This window comes from Phalacrocorax carbo, chromosome 9, assembly GCF_963921805.1.
Source record: "Phalacrocorax carbo chromosome 9, bPhaCar2.1, whole genome shotgun sequence".
NCBI classification, from domain to species: domain Eukaryota; kingdom Metazoa; phylum Chordata; class Aves; order Suliformes; family Phalacrocoracidae; genus Phalacrocorax; species Phalacrocorax carbo.
The window spans coordinates 32,242,480-32,260,194 of NC_087521.1; positions in this window are offsets into that span (position 1 = coordinate 32,242,480).

Sequence of the window (17,715 nt, forward strand, 5' to 3'; positions counted from 1 at the left end):
GGGTGGAACGAAGCCGTTAGAGGTATTACATCACCCTCCGTCCCCTGACCCGCCCCCTCCGGGCCTGGGCCGCACTGAGCATGCGCAAGGCGTCGGGGAGAGGCGCGAGGTCGGGCGGGGCGGGGGTTGGAGACGTCGTCGGCACCGCCCACTTCCCTGAGGGGAGAGGGTGGGGCGAGCGGTGGGGAGCGATCTTGCTCCCGGACCCGCTCCGGCTCCTGGTCCCTGAAGCTCGCCGCTCGCCGAGGGATCGGGCAGCGGGCCCGGGCCCGGGCCCAGCCCCGGCGTTGTGTCTCGTCCCCGTGAGGAGCCGACGGGCGCCGCTCGCGGCGCCCCTCGCTCCTCGCCGGGCTGAGGAGAAGCCAACTTGCTCCTCTCCCGTCCCCGCAGGGACACGCTGCGATATCCTCTTACCCGGCTAAACCAGAGCCCTGCAGGCTTCCCTGCTGAAAGCACAACTGCTGGCAAAATCAGCGGCGGATTACCAGTAATGAACGCATAATGGGCTTAATAATCCCATGATTTTCAGCTACCCTTTGATGGAGGCTGGCCTGTTGACAAAAGGGACGGGAGGGTGTTGAGGGAGCGACTCCCCCCGGCAGTCTGGCGGGAGCAAATCTGGAGCAGCTCTTCGACAAACCTCTGTTACGTGTAACGGGGAGGCGGACGGCAGGAGCGGGGCCTGGCTGGCAGGGGGGTGATTCGGGGGGACACACGCCCTCCGTCCGGCGAGTTCCAGCAAGCCAGGGTTAGATCACGGTGCTGGGGGTTTTTGAAGGTGGAATGGATGCGAGGAGTGCTTCTAACGGGGATGCGTGGTAGTTTTGAGGCTGTGAAGGAGGACCTGTCTACAGAGGGAGATACGGAAGAGGGCTGGGGAAAGGTGAAGCGTGTAGTTAGTTACGGAATCAGGAAAGCTCTCTATTTTACATAGTTTCCATCGTTAACAGCAATCAGAGCAAACAACCATATGTTAAAGTTTCCCTAAACTGAATGTTTGGAAAGCCCTCAAATTGCTGGTTATGTTTCCCCAGCCATCTGGGATGACAGTCAGCGCAGCTTCAGCCGAGGACTGAAGACAGTTAATTGAGGCCTCTTGTGCAGATAAGACCTACAAAACCAGCATAGCCCTACCTGGAGATAGCTAAAAAAGCTGTAACAAATATAACAAAACCTCACCGTTGTAGGCCTTTCCTGTAATAGATAAACTGACTGTTTCGGGGTGATTACAAAACCTCCAGTTTCCATTGCTGGCTGCGACTGAACTGTACGTTTGGAGCTGATCACGCTGTATTCATCCTAATTGTGTTTGTTAGCACGATACTGAACACCACTCAGTAGGGCTCGATGTTGTGTTAACTATTTCAGGCCTTCGAACTGTAGTTAAACACAACAAAATTTGTTAGTGGAAACAAACCTTCAGGGAAGTTCAAATGCGAAGTATTCTGAAAATATTTTGGGGTGTGCAGAAAATATGCTGCGTATTCCACAATGAAAGGGAGATTTTGGAAGGTTGTGGAGTAATTCCCATATTTGTCAAGGCAATTTTGAATTTCCCCTTGGTATCCAAAGACAATTAGTTACAATTCTGATGCAGTTCAGATTTTAAAAACTGCTTTTAAAAACTTCCCCACCCCCCCCAGACTTCAGCAATACACTGACAAGGTAGAGATTATGCAGAGTTGTTACTGCTGGCGTGTGCCATGCTTCTCTAACCTCTGCACTTAAACATAAAATTAATTTTCACCCTCCTTTTCCACTTCAATAAATCTCTCCTCACACTTTGAAATGTATACAATTGTGGATTTCACTGAGATTCTGTGTTTCCTACAGCTGTGGCTTTGTGTGTTGTTTTTTTTTTAAATAAAAGTGAAGGAAAACATGGCCCGGCTTTTTTGCGATGCCCTAGTTTTAAGCTGCAGGAATGTAATGACAGCAGAGTTTGCTGCTGTCATTTTCTATTTATATGTTTTTCTTGGGAAATTGGATGGAGTCAAATTACCACAGTATTTTCTTAAAGTGTAACTTTTATTTAGTTTGCTAGTTTTGCTGGGCCTGTTGTACTGACAATGGTAATAAATATTTAAAAGAAATCCATATTTAATTAGGATAAACCAGCTGTGTGTAAGGTATGCCTCAACTGTGGATGTTTGTAGCTGATGAGACTACATCTCCCAGCATACAACTCCGTTTTCCCTTCAGCGTTAGCTCAAGGTGGAATCCAGCTGATGGGACCTGTAGTCACTAGAGTCATTAGCACCTCAGGCAAGGAGGCACTAACAAGAACCACTGCAAAATGCTTTCAACACTGCATCATAAACCATGACTGAATTATTGAGAAGAATCATATTTCACTGCTTGCAATGAGAAATTTCTGTTAGCACAATAAAGCATATTTAAAATGGTGTGCAGTTCCACAGGATATTTTTAGAGAATATTATTTTTAGAAGATTTTTTTTCCTGCTTCCTGTTACAGCTTTAAAAAAGTCTTTAGATGGATGGTACTTGGCAAGAGTATATCTAAAAAAAAATAATCTATGTATCTAAATAGATATTTGCCATCTATGCACACTTGGTTATTGCAGGCAAGAGGATGGGTTTGTCCAACATATTAATTGAAACTGTCAATTCAGAAAATTCCACACTTTGTCCAATGAAGCTGTTCCCAATGACATAATTTCCCATAAAAAGAGAATTTGGGACTGCAGTTACCACTGGGATCACACGGCAATTTAACTGCGTCTTGGAATCAGTTTCCATCGCAGTGGCCATATTCTGTACGAGTCTGCTGTAATCTCTGCATGTTGCCCAATGCTCCTTTTAACTTTTTTGGTTTTAATACCAGTTGGTTAAACTTCTTTTATATTAAGGTGTATCATGAAGTATTGGAATTTTGTCTGTATATTGTTTAAAGAGGGGACAAATATTAACTGTTGTGTTGCATGATTTAGATTTCTTGATCTCTAAGTGAAAAAGCTGTACTTCTTTCAGTGTCTCATATGTGGTTTGTTCAAAAGGTCAGGACAAGTACAGCCTTTTGGTTTCAGCTTCCCTTACTTATCATCCCTGCTTCTCTTATTGTCTACCATGAGCATTTGACATAGATGGGAAATAATGTATTTTAAATTACTCTGGAGCCTAAAAGCTGGTAGACTGTGGGGTTTTTGCTTTGTTTGGAATAGGATTTATATCACCTAATAACACTCACCTAGATATTAGCCATATAATCAAGCTGTTGCCCAGGCTGTCTTGGTTCAGCAGAGAGAGGCAGGTGCCTTCAGATGATCATCACTCCCATGCTTACGTTGGTGTCTAAAGCAGGTTGGGCGAGTTGCCTTCTGATGCTGACTTTTTCTCCCCTGTAGTTTCTGTGACTACAGAAGAAGCTGAGATGACCACCCAGGCCAGACCCTTAATTTTTAGATGGCTAAAATTAATTATTTACCTGTGGTGCTTAGCTGTTATCTAATAGAAATCCTCCTACTCATGATACTTGTGGCCTGTAACAGTGCGACTGTGAACTTGCCAGAACTTTATACTTGGCTTGTGAAGTACTGATGCCCTGCCCCATCTCCTCCAGTGGGCTGTGCCTATTTTTAGAATCTAAGAGCTAGCTGGATGACTGCGCTGCAGGCTTTACGTCTTCTTGGTACTATTCCTGCAACACCCTAGTGTGATGACATCTGTAGGTGTCTGCTCAGGCAGCTGTGCCATTGGGAGCTCCATAAAATGCCAGTACTGTAGCTATGATTAATAACCACATGATGTTTAAATCATCAAAAGCACACACCTAGGGTGTATCCTATATCCAAGCTGAATTTATCTGGGAGATGTCACAAAGACTTTGGACTTCTGAAGAACGTGGTATGCCAATGTCCCGCATTCTTGAAATGTAGCAGTTCTGACAATACTTGCTTTCTGCTAGAGTCTTGAAAAGTGCTATGGAAACTGCCACACTTTGGCCCCTCTGAGACGAGATTTATGCTCTCCTGATAGCTTTTTAAAACAACATTCAAACAGTTAGGACATTTGTTAAAAACAGATGCTAGTAATTTTCAGTCTACAAAATTAGGGACAAAATCATTAGGGCATCACCAGGTGGCTATCTTATTCTAGCTGTAAGAGACAGAAAGCAATGCTCAGTCATGAGTTTTATTTTTCCAGTGAGAATTTGCTGATGGAAGTAACCTGGAATTCAGGGAAATCAGCAAAAGCAAAGTACAGTAAAGACCTAAGTATCAAGAGAGGGAAAATCCTTTTATGCTGAAAATTAATATAAAGCTTTATTCTAGAATATTGTTATTATTTTTGTCCTGCTGTTTTTCTCATACTTTTTTGTATGTGAAATATGGGAAAAGCACGACACCTCCCGATTTCTATAAAAGTCCAAAACTTACACTAAAGTCAGAAGACAAAAATTCAGGCAGCTCAGGAAGAGAAATGGAGTTTGTCAAGGTTTTCAGAGTTCATCTGCAAATAACCTGCAATTCACATGGTTCCTTCTATCTGTAGCAAAATGTCACTGAAGACCTGGTGGCCTGGAAAATGGAAAATTTGCTTTTCATGTGAAATGGCAGAAATAAAAAAGGACATCAATATAGTCTACAAGCATTTTAAAGAAAATGAAAAATGAGGGAAAAAAGAGAACTGTTTAAATACTGATTTTTTTCCCCTCCCTTTAGAATCTCCACTGCCTCAGTAGTGGAAATGGAAAAGTCTTGCTAGAAAGCCAGTGTGTCCTGAACCTGTTGTATAAAAAGGGATAAAATAGACATGCTTGATGTCTGAAGAAGCGCTGGTATGGCATTCCAGGGTATGCCAATTCATCTTGTCCCCTCTGCTGTCTACCAGATTCATGATGCTACGGTGTAAAAGGTCTCATTGGGACCATCTGCATTGCTCTTCAACGTAGAAACCGTGAATCAGCTTAAAGCAACATTAGTAGGACATGTAAGTTGATTTGAAGTATTCTAAAGGCTGGGTCGAATTCACACACGACAGGGCTCCGGCACACACACCTTTCTATGGTTCTTTCCAACCTGAAGGGGATACACTTTATTGAATCGTCATCTGTCAGAGGTGAGTGCTTACAAAGTCTTTGTGTTCAATTGCTGAAAGCTTAATTTTCTTGACAAGATCTTCTTTTGCTAGAAGGCAAGCTGTGAAGTCACGAACAACCAGAATATTTGATCAGCTAGGCTTTAGCCTATTCTGTTCATTAGATGGTTCTTCTGTTCTCAAAATGTGAGGGTATATGTAAGTTTTTGTTTTCATTTACTATTAGTAGTCTGTGCATGAAGGCCTGTATCCTCACTGCAGTCGGTGACAAAGCTTCCATTGACCTCAGCGTTGCAGGATCAAACCCTTAGTCATTAGCATGTTGTAAAAACGTCTGTTATCCCGGCCAATTTTAATGGGCCTGCCTACAATTGTCAGTTGTTTAACCTAAAAATTAGCGTAGCAATCACAGCTGAAATTACATGTCAGTCTGTTGATGTGTAAGAATACTTCATACTGAGTCATCAGGAGTCTTATAATGCTCTTAGAGTTTTATAATTATTAACATTCAAGCAAGAGATTCTGGAATTCGATAAAGACTGGAATTTCCAGATGTGAAGGAGATTAGTTCTGATGAGAGGATAAGATTTATAGTCTGTAAACTCCACTTTTTGTGTTACTAGTCCTTTTCTTTAAATAGCCAGCTCTAGTCGCCATCTTTGTGCAACCAAACACAACTTACTTTTCGCTACATTCATTCATATAAGTCTGTTCAATTGGTTGCCTCTTAACAAGCCTGTTAGCTGGGACACAGCTGAGGAGATAATTTTTTTGTGTCAATTAAACAGTTAAACTAAAAGCAACATGTTAGAATCAAATGGCCAAGTTGTGAAGATATTTAAAATCTGAACATTGCTTAGTATTTTGCAAAATAGGTTTTACACAGTACCAAGGAATCTGGAGATTCCAGGATTTAAAGGATAATCCTGTTCCGGAGCTGGATTTTGCCACTTCTGCCTTTTTTAGTTGACAACATAACTGAAATTTAAATTTGGTTTCATTACATAGGTGTTGATGTGGTATGACTGTAAGAAGTGAAGTCATTGTTTCATGTTTGCTGGCATAAGGAATGTGATAAAAATGGATACGAGATCACAAGCTATATGCGATGGTTTTCTTAGGAAAGCAAAACAAGGAGTAATTTGGATTTTTAGCATTTTTATGACAACACCCGCCCCCACCATGACAGTGTTGTGTTTCTTTGGGGATGGGGCAGAACAAAATATTAGCAAAGGAGTAAGGACCATTATGAAAAGAAGCTGCTTGTTGTGCAGTTCAAGCTCAGGGTTTCAGGAGGAGGAACTCATTGGGGAAGGAAAAGCTGATATTCCAGGTCACATTAGATCTTCTGTAGAACATTTAAGTGCAAGTAATGTGGGGCAGCTTCACATCAGAGTGTTACTCAAACCATGGATACTACCTGGGGATAATCTGAGTCTCCACCCTAAGGAGGATGTCCTTCCTTCTCAGGAAATTTCAGTTAATCCAATGGATTAGGAGTTCAAATATTTCTTGAGAGATTTGAGAATATGATTTCTTTTAAGGATTTGAAATATGTTTTTCTTCCTTGTTTTCACTCATTGTAGTATATCACTATTAAGATAAATCTATGTGTCCATTATATTTGTGTGTGTAAAGGCGTACGTTGTATTTTTACAAACACATTAATTTTTTTCTTTTTTTAACCTTTATAGGAATAATCAAAATAACTGGCTAGTACTTGACATTTATCATGTTGTATTCTAACTACTCTCTTGTGTTGTTTTACTCTGTTTTATGTCCAAAATAAATAATATAATCCCTTGTAAGAGGCAAGATAAGGAAAAGGAAAAAAGCTTGACTTACAGAGATGAGAAGAACAATGAGGTGAAAAAGGGAAAGCATCGGTGATGTTAATTCTCAGCAGCCTGCTGAAAATGGGATTGGAATCATTAGCTTGCTCTACAGAGGTCACAAGATTGCCATTGTATGACATGAATTTCAATTAATATAGACAGTGTCTCAACATGAAAGTAGCAGTTGACCTGAGCTGAACCCAAGTTAGATGAGAGGCTCATTACCAATAACAGTTAGCAAATAGGAATTTTCCTGCAAGTGCAAACTGAAAAGCAAAGTTACATACCTTCAGAGCCCTGAGCAAACACTTCATTCTGCTGCTAACTAGGTAGAATTTGTGAATACTCAAAGATAGCAGTTAGGAAATGCTTCGTGCTCATGTTGCTGCAAAAGCAACCTACTGAGAAACCCGCAGTGAAAAACACCACCACACTGATGCAGTTTCTCATGCTGTCTACAAAAATGAAGTTTAGGATCTTTTCCAAGCACGAATCCTAAAAGTGTTGAAGTTGATCCAATGCCTTTCAAGTTAAACTCAAGATTCCCACTGACCTCAGCGAGCCTGGATTGGGTTTAAATTTCTTATTTGCTCGGGGAAGTGTTAGTGCTGTCAAAATTACTTTCATCAGTCTAAGCTGGATTAATGATACAGTAGTCATTTATCATAAGGTCATCGAATAATTTTGGTTCGAAGGGACTTCTGGAGGTCATGTAGTTGAACCCCTGGCTCAGAGCAGGTCCAACGAGATGGGGTTGCTCAGGTCTTTGTCCAGCTGAGTTTTGAATATCTCTCAGAAAGGAAATGCCACCTCTCCGGGCACCTGTTTCTGTGTTTCCAATCAGAATTTCCTGTGTGGCGATTTGTGTCTGTTGTCTCTTGTCTTGTCACATAGTTGTCACATAGTTGTCACATAGTGTCTGATCACTGTGTACCTCTGAAAAGAGTCTGCAGTTGAATAATAAAACCTCCTCTTACCCTTCTTACAGCTTAACAAAATTGGTTCTCTCAGTCTTTCTTCATCTTGGTGGTGCTCCACTGCACTTTCTCCAGTATGTTGAATTTACCTACCCAGGAGAGGTAACAGGAGGCAGCTTACATAGCTTTGATTTAAACACTGGTGGCTAGTATCTTGCCTGTTGCTGTGACATATAAAATGCTTTTTATAATCATTAAAAAACTCAGCTATGCAGAATAAAGCATTACTATCGTTTGTGACTCTCCTGAACCTCTCTGGTTTGACACCTGCGCACCCATGCACAGAAAGCTGATGGATCCTGCAAGGTCCTGCACCTGGGTCGGGGCAACCCCCGGTATCAATACAGGCTGGGGGATGAAGGGATGGAGAGCAGCCTTGTGGAGAAGGACTTGGGGGTACTGATGGAGGAGAAGCTGGACATGAGCCAATAATGTGCATTTGCAGCCCAGAAAGCCAACCGTCCCCTGGGTGTCATCCCCAGCAGCATGGGCAGCAGGGCGAGGGAGGGGATTCTGCCCCTCTGCTCCACTCTGGGGAGACCCCCCTGCAGCGTTGCGTCCAGCTCTGGGGCCCCCAACACAAGAAGGACATGGACCTGTTGGAGCAGGTCCAGAGGAGGCCACAAAAATGCTCCGAGGGCTGGAGCCCCTCTGCTGTGAAGAAAGGCTGAGAGAGTTGGGGTTGTTCACCCTGGAGAAGAGAAGGCTGCGGGGACACCTTGTTGTGGCCTTTCAGTACTTAAAGGGGAACAATAGGAAAGGTGGGGCCAACGTCTTTAGCGAGACCTGTTGTGACAGGACAAGGGGTGATGGTTTTAAACTAAAGGAGGGTAGATTTAGACTGGATATAAGGAAAAAGCTTTTTACTGTGAGGGTGGCGAAACACTGGAACAGGTTGCCTGGAGAGGTGGTAGATGCCCCATCCCTGGAAACATTCAAGGTCAGGTTAGACAGGGCGCCGAGCAACCTGATCTAGTTGAAGATGTCCCTGCTCACTGCAGGAGGCTGGACTAGATGCCCTCTAAAGGTCCCTTCCAACCCAAACCATTCTATGATTCTGTCCTCAACAAAGCACCCGGTTTGCACCAATGCTTAATGTCGAGTAAAAATTGGGTTCCAAAAGTGGAATAGGTGAAATGCTGTCACATCACGTACACATCTGGGATTTGTGTTCCTATAGATTTTAAACAAAGCTTCTTGCAGCATACTGTCCTATACACTGCGGAAGAAGAACAGGGCCACCTTCCTGACAGACCCACATCTGCCTACTCCTGGGCAGGGCAGGAAGCTTTTTTAGATGCTGGTAGTAGTTAGAGCAGTCTTAGAGCCACTTTTTCTTGGTTTTGGTTACCAGAAAGGAATTGTTGGAGTACCAGGTGCCTCAGACTTACCCTCTTCCAGCACCAGCACGTCCCATCTATCAGCTGATTAAGAAAGCACTATGCTCTAATTTATTTCTCTGACACTGAGGGATTTTCCCGGATGAATAATTAGATCAGCTCTCTCTTTATTGTGTTGCTGGAATGGAAGCTAATATTTAGCCACTGTATCTCCTTACCTCTTTACCTTCTTAAAGTATGTACTATCTACGCAGGGCTGTTGCCTATGGCTGTTGTTAACCGAGATGCACAGGGGAAAAAAGTCCCCAGTAGCATATGCTTCTAGAGCTTCTTACATAATATCTTCATTAAAATGCCAATCACAGGGTTCTGCTGAGAGCCAGGTCAGGCTGTGATCAGCTTTTTAGGCCATGCTCACTTTTGTACTTTTTGCCTGAGAAATTCCACAGGTTCACATGCTTGATTATGCAATTATTATTTTCTTGAATTCACTAAAAAACTCCCCCCATGATCAGTTTACAGCCCCAAAGCTGATCTTCCTCATAATTTATATTCTGACAGTAAAAGGTTTAGAAACAGAAATCTGGATTTTTCTCTTAAAAATGTTGGTTGCTAATGGTCGCTGATATTTTGTGTTTTGCTTTGGGAAGACCAGCAGAGGGTGCCTGAGAGAGAGCGAGCAAACCCCATCCCAGATTTGTGCGGGAACTGTTAACAAAGTAAACTTTAATTTAGTTCTCTGTGAAAACCAAAGAGGAATACATTAATGAAAATGAAGGGAAACTAACTGCCTTAGGAAAACCACACTATTAAGAAGCTGTCAAAAACAGTCGTACTAATAATTAAGGAAAAAAATAATTTGAGGATGAGGAAAGGAGTTTTCGTTATCTGATTCTGTCATTGGCTAACAGCTACTCAAGGACTGGTTCCCTGAAGTATTTTTTCATGCATTTTGGGAGACATTCCATCCATAAGCTACTCCATATGCTACCTCTGTGTAAGGAGCTGGAGGAAGACAAAATCTTTCAGTGCAGGATTCAGAGCAGGTTCCTAATTAGTTCCTTGGCCACCCCCATGGTAGAGTTTGTTTCTGCTGACTATAGTGGGTGCTCAGAGAGACGAAACTCTGCAGAATGAGTCTTTCGGACTCCATCTTCTTTTCCTCCTCTGCTCCCTCACTTAATGTTAAATGATGCAGGAGAAAAAGTTTTCACTGGTTCCCTGTATGAGTAGTCTTTTCAGTACTAGAGCAATAAGCGAGCTGGCACAGAAAGAAAACTTTCTAGATTCATTACAACAGATTTAAATTGAATAAAGATTGCTTTATATATCTATGTATGTACTTGGAAAATTCCAAATGTGGAAAAGGGAGCACAAATCTTTCTATTGACTTTGGTGACCTTGTAACTTAGCCCAGGATGGTAGAAGTAAAACAGGGATCGAAGAGGCAGAATGTAAATGTCAATGATAAAGTATTCCTCTTCCTCACCATCACAGAAGCTTGTTCCATATCAGGAAAGCAAGAAAACTTTTTTAAGGAAAAACATTAAATACTTGCTTTCCCTCACTTATCCAGATACATTGTCATGCCATGATATATTCATATGACATGGTATGTTCAGATATGTTCTAGCCTTTACCTATAACTATGCCTGTGAGGAAAAGTCCTCCATGTAGTTGTATCTTGACTTCTGCTAGTGGACAGAGAACTGGCTCAACAACAGAACTCAGAGGGCCATGATCAATGGAGCAGAGTCTGGCTGGAGGCCTGTCACTAGTGGTGTTCCCCAGGGGTCTGTGCTGGGTCCAGTCCTGTTCAACATAGTCATCAATGACCTGGATGAAGGGACAGAGTGTAACCTCAGCAAGTTCTCTGATGACACCAAGCTGGGAGGAGCGGCTGATACACCAGGAGGCTGTGCTGTCATCCAGCGAGACCTGGACAGGCTGGAGAGCTGGGCCCAGGGGAACCTCATGAAATTCAGCAAGAGCAAGTGCAAGGTGCTGCCCCTGGAAAGGAACAACCCCAGGTACCAGTACAGGCTTGGGGCTGACCTGCTGGAAAGCAGCTCTGTTGAGAAGGACCTGGGAGTGCTGGTGGACAACAAGTTGATCATGAGCCAACAGTGTGCCCTTGTGGCCGAGAAGGCCAACACTATTCTGGGCTGCATTAAAAGGAATGTGGCCAGCAGATCGAGAGAGGTTATCCTCCCCCTCTATTCCGCCCTAGTGAGACCACGTTTGGAGTACTGTGTCCGGTTTTGGGCCCCCCAGTTCAAGAAGGACAGGGAACTGCTCGAGAAAGTCCAGTGGAGAGTTACCAAGATGATCAGGGGACTGGAGAATCTCCCTTATAAGGAAAGGCTGAGAGACTTCAGTTTGTTCAGCCTGGAGAAGGGAAGAATGAGGGGAGATTTCATCAATACCTATAAATATCTCAAGGGTGGGTGTCAGGATGATGGAACTAGGTTCTTTTCAGTGGTGCCCAACAATGGGACAGGGAGTGATGGGCACAAGTTGGAACACAGGAAGTTCCAGCTAAACATGAGGAAAAACTCCTTCCCTGTGCAGGTGCCAGAGCAGTGGCACAGGCTGCCCAGGGAGGCTGTGGGGTCCCTTCCCTGGAGACATTCACACCCTGCCTAGAAGCGTTCCTGTGCCCCTGCTCTGGGTGTGCCTCCTCAAGCAGGGGGTTAGACAAGGTGATCTCCAGAGGTCCCTTCCAACCCCCACCATTCTGTGATTCTATGATTTCTTTTGAATAATCATGAAGAATTACATAGCAGTAATGTCAGACAAACAAAATGGCATTATCATCAAATTGAGTTTTGTCGATTCACTCGAATGTGTTCTGTATCTCTGTTATTTATACAAACACAGATGATTTAGTCACACCACTTAAGGTAAACTGAAGAAAGTATGTTATGAAAAGGTTAATACAACTTAAGGACTCTGGGTTCCATCACTGTCCCATCATACTAAACAAATCTTATCTCCATATAAATGGCCCATCTCCTACAGAAAAGACTGGAGTTTTTCTGGATTTCTCTTTTTATTATTTTGGAGTAAAAGTGCTTTTAATGTCAATAAACTGGAAGGGAAGTCACAGCAGTTTGGTCTACAGGAATGAGCAGAGCTCAGGCAGGCTGTCCTGAATAAAATTCACCCTTATGTGAAGGAGGCATCTGGAACACTTAAGTCACATTCAAATATCCAGGTAGGTCAGTGAGGGGGACTTGATGTGCAGGATCTTTTTGTCTGGAGGCAAATGTCCTTTAAAAATAACATGCTCCTTTTTAAACAGATACAGTTAATGCAGGTGTCAGTAAAAGCATGACAAGCACTTTGCAAACAAAAGCAAAGCCAAGCAGTTTGTCATCTAATTGAAAAGTCATGGATGGGAAATTTGGAAGAAGGGCAGGTGTTAGCTGCAGGTGGCTGGGATCGCTGCAGAGTTTTATAGCTTCAGACACAAGCGTGACACTGGGTAGAGGGTAGAAAATGGCTCTCACTTCTTATATTGAGGAAATCCTTCCCAGGGACACAGCAAAAAGTCACTGACCAGCAACCAGGAGTCATCTACTTCTGTGTCTGAAGATGCTTCCTGTATTTGTCCTGGCTGTCTGAATAAGAATTGTCTTGCCACTGTGTCTCTTTATGTTACTGTTTTGTATTTTTCTGTGATGCTATATTGTTGTCAGATGTTTTTCTATATTTTTTTTCTGAGGGAGGAAACAGTGAGGCATAGAGAGGAAAGAGGAGTAAAGAATGATTTGCTCACAGTTACACTGCTTGAACTTAGAGTTTGCTTAACTGAACAGTTGCAAAGACTTGTGTAACTGTCTTTGCTTTGTCTTTGCTAGTAAGTAAAACAATCTGTGGACTTTCTAGTCCTGAGACCAGCTGGCCTGACCTGGCTTGTGCCTGTAGCTGATGCCCCTCAGGCATACCCCACATTCCGTGGGAGACTGTGAGTGGGCAAAGCCATACCATGAACCACAATAACAGTTTAAAAGTATGGGTGATCACGTGCCAGTGTATCGCTCCGTGCCTTGGCCCTGCCTGACTTACTGGTATAGATGTAGCTCACTCTGGCAAAACTCTGATTTCTCTAATACACCTTCTGTTGCCTGGGGACAGGTTGTACTGAACTGTAATGCAGTGGCCAGGAAGGCAGTACCAACAACCTTATTTACTGTTTCAAACATGGATAGAAGACACAGTAGTTTAACTTGCCCTAATTAGAACTAGTCTCCCAAGTTTTATACTGATGGGAGCTCACATACAAAACCTTAACTAAACGGATTGAAATTAAATGGATGCAAGGAGTAAGTAAAATTAAGGAGAGATTTGAAGGAAGAAAGGAAGTAAGTTATTTCCTTCAAGCCTGTCTTTAAGTGGCCTGCGTAAGAAGGCAGGCAGAAGGGGCAAAAACCATGAACACTGAACAACATGCTAAAAGCTGAAATGAGAGGAGATTACAGTAGCCAGGAATTAAGCTGAGGCTTAAGTGCACAGAACTCAGAGGCTTCAACTGAGGAAGGTAATTCTGACACAGAAAGCAGACAGCTTGTGCTCTTTGTAAGCAATAGGAAAAATTCACTGCCATAGTGACATCAGAATTGTACCTCAGATCAGCATCAGATCAAAATGACTCCCACATTTAAAAGGCTCAGATGGATGTCCCTTACCTAGGAGAAATTTTTAAGATTTCTTACAGAAGATTATTACAGAAAGACAACATTTTCTTAAATAATAATTTGTGGTTAAACTAGATATAAAAACTATAGAAAAATATATATATTCACTGTCTGATCAAACAGATTTGTGTGAGAAGTAGTTTTGACACTCCATTACAGTTACATAGGACTGTCTTTGGCCGGCTGTGTGTTTGTCTCCTCTTCTAGCAACACCAAACCATGTGGCATAGGTAGCATTCTGAAGCAGATAGCATGGAGTCAAAACTGTCCTCACTTCACTTGTGTGCATTTTATGAAGGATTCTCCTTAAAATTTTGTTTTCCTAAACAAAGAAAAGAGCTTTTCTCCTTAGAAGCTGCTCTGTTTTGCTCACAGTGGAAGAAGAAATTCAGGAAGTATAGTAAAAGGCAATATAGTGCTGCTCTAATTGCTATTCATTTTAATGTTAGTGTACCTGCATAAATAATTTAATGAAGTAAGAGCATTTTTCAAATCTATGTTTTACACAGACACTGGAACAATTTCAGATAATTGCACTGGAGCTTTATTTACTCTAACATGGATCAAATAAATTGCACCACAGTACTGTGGAAAATATTCACACCCGTGCTCTCACAGTATTATTACCAGAGTTGGCATCAAGTCGTCTGAGGCCCCCTTGTGAACATTCAAAGGGAAGCACTTCACCCAGAAACCTGTGCAAATTTACTCATTCTATAGAATCATATAATCACAGAATGGTTTGAGTCAGAAGGGACCTTAAAGACCATCTACTCCAACTCTCCTGCCATGGGCAGGGCCATCTGTCACTAGACCAGGTTCCTCAAAGCCTTGTTCGAATGACTTTGAACACTGCCAATGATGGGGCATCCACAGTTTCTCTGGACAACCTGTGTCAGTGTCTCACCACCCTCATTGTAAAGAAATTATTCCTTATACCCAAACTAAAACTCTTCAGTTTAAAACTGTTGCCCTTTGTCCTGTCACTACAGGCCCTGGTAAAAAGTCTGTATCTGTGTTTCTTATAAGCCCCCTTTATACATTAAAAGGCTGCAATAAGGTCTAGCCAGCACCTTCTCTTCTCCAGGCTGAACAACCCCACCTCTCTCAGCCTGTCCTCGAAGGAGAGGTGCTTCAGCCCTTGGATTATATTTGTGGCTCTCCTCTGGAGCTGCTGCAACAAGTCTGTGTCTCTCCTGCGCTGGGGACCCCAGACTTGGGTGCAGTGCTCCAGGGGGTCTCACCAGAGTGGAGTAGAGGGGGAGGACATGGGCTGCAAGTGCACATTGCCTGTTCACCTTCAATTTTTCACCCACCTGCATCCTCAAGCCCTCCTCTGCAGGACAGGTCTCAGTCCATTCATCCCCCAGTTCCATTGTGCCATTGCCCTTTTGCACGAGGTCTCAATACTGGACAACTGGAGAAATAAAAAAAAAATTAGAAAGAGTAATGTAATCAAACATGTATTTCTGCCTTATTGCTTCGGAGACAGAAGGCAGCTTATCTTGCTTTTATTTATATTAAGTGTGTCAATATAATTTGTGTAACTCTTAAGAATAAGGCATGTTATCATGTTATGTGCTGAGTTTAATTAATCTGTTATCTGCTGCCACAGAGTCAACATGGGAAACCTCAGCAAGGTTCACAGCCGGGTGTGGGGCAAGACTGGGGCCTCCCACATTGGTAACTATTTCTCATTTTGTTTTCAGAGCCTTGTACTTCAGCTTTACATTGGCTCTTGCACTTCACAACCACAGTAAAGGACTTTGTATAGATATGAGAATATGTTTACTGAACTCCAAAGTGCTGTCTGCATCAATCACAGCACAAAGTGCAACTGAACTGTCATTCATTCTGTGGATGTTCAGGTTGACTTTGGTTGACTTTTAAAAACTGTTAGCAGTAATGGCCTCTTCAGAAAGTGAAAATTAGGTTCTCATGTGGAAACTAAGTTCAGGCATGGGAAGGAGAAATATTTTTGGGTTTCCTTGGTAGTTTAGCTGTTGGTCAAATCCAAGGGCTTCGTTATGATGTGATCCTTTAAGAGATGTTTCACTTTGCTTTGGTACTTTGTCAAACAGCTCTTTCCTAAGTAGCTGCTGGCTTGGAATCAACAAAAAAAAAGGTATGTTTCTGTCAACACTCAAAGTTGTACTTCTAGCGAGCAAAGTCAAAGCACTGCTGGCCATCAAGGGGAGACTGGAAGCTGGCAACCCTAAACTCCCATCAATTTTTTGCCAGTTGCTTTGGGGCTGAGAAGTCTCACAGTCTGGCATGATTCGGATGGTTTACAGCAGCCGTATGTAAAAGCTGCAGGCTCTGGTAGCTTTACTGCTTTTTAGCTGGTGGAGATCTCAAAAGAAATCTTTTAAATATACTCAGGTGGGTATAGTGAAGATAACTCCTTAAGTATATTTATCTATCATCAAGATAATATTAATGAGATGAGCATATTTACTTTTTATAAGCTGGAAAACAGCAAGAATGGACATTACTGTGTAAAGGACCTTGTAACTTTTTCCAGTGCTCTCCCTCCCATGCTCAGCCTGACACCTCACACACCAAGCAGGCACTTCATGCCTGTTTTTGTAATCTGAGGGACAGGCAGTAAAATCCCCACTGATGGTGACTGTGCAGCTGTACAAATGCATAAGAACTCTGTAGCTGAACTTTTTTTTTTTTAACAAGAGAAATCTATCTTACTCAGTTTTGTTGTAAAAGAAGGGTTGAAGCACAGAGTTACAGGATAAATTCTCACCGCTCACCGGTCACAGGATGCCGGGACCTCGTGAGCTTCTCCTGCGCATCCTCCCTGCGCTCAGAGAATCCCCACTAAGAATATACTGTGTAGGTGCAGCGCACACCCTCTTCCAAATTCATAGTGCCTGTTCTGGTATGTAGTGGTGCAAAGGTCCACGACTGTGCGTGTGCACCATCTGCACTTAGCACAAGGAGGAAATAAGACCTAGAAATTTTTTTTACCAGGGCTTATAAATATCTGGCAGGCATGGGCAGCTGAATTTTGCAATGAGAAAATTTGTTCATTGAGCCCTAATTTTCCACTATAAAGTAAGGAAAATACTTTAAATTACTTGCTATTTATTTATATTATTTATGTTTTGTGTGGCATTAAGGTTCTAATACGCTATGTGTAACACAAAATAGTTCTCGACTCAGTAAGTAACCATGATGTATAACTGTGAATAGTCAGTTCTTGTGACAGACTTTCTTCATAACCTCTTAAGACCTGCTTCTATTCTGACACAAAACAACTGTTTAATTAATGATTGGTTTAGGCACAGTTGAGGATTGGTGCTATTTCCAGAATCAAAGTACATTGGCGGTGTATTTTTATTTTCTGTCACCTTTCCCTTGTTGTGTGGATTAAGTTCTGACTGATTTTTCAGTAAATCAGTCAGAACCTAAAGGTTTAAAGGTAGCCCACGGCTGTGTTTTGCCTCAGGAAGCTGTAATGCAAATTTTGTGGCAATTCAGGTGTTGATTCATGAATCCTTTGGTCATTGGTGGAGCTGGGACAGACCAGGCAGCTGTGGACAGTAAATGCGGCCATCCCATGCTAAGTCTTCTGATAGATCAGGGGCTTTAGCCCATGGGTTTTTGGGAACAGGGTCTGTATGCCTCTCTGAACAGCTCTGTGGCCTGTCCTGCATAAGCTCTGCTTGCATTTGTGTCAAGTGGCTGGCAAGGAAGCAGAAATTATTATGGGTTCCTCTTCTATATCTGTACCTCACTCTGCGAAAGACTTTGAAACATCAAGGTAGTAATAACAGAGTTTTGTGCCTCT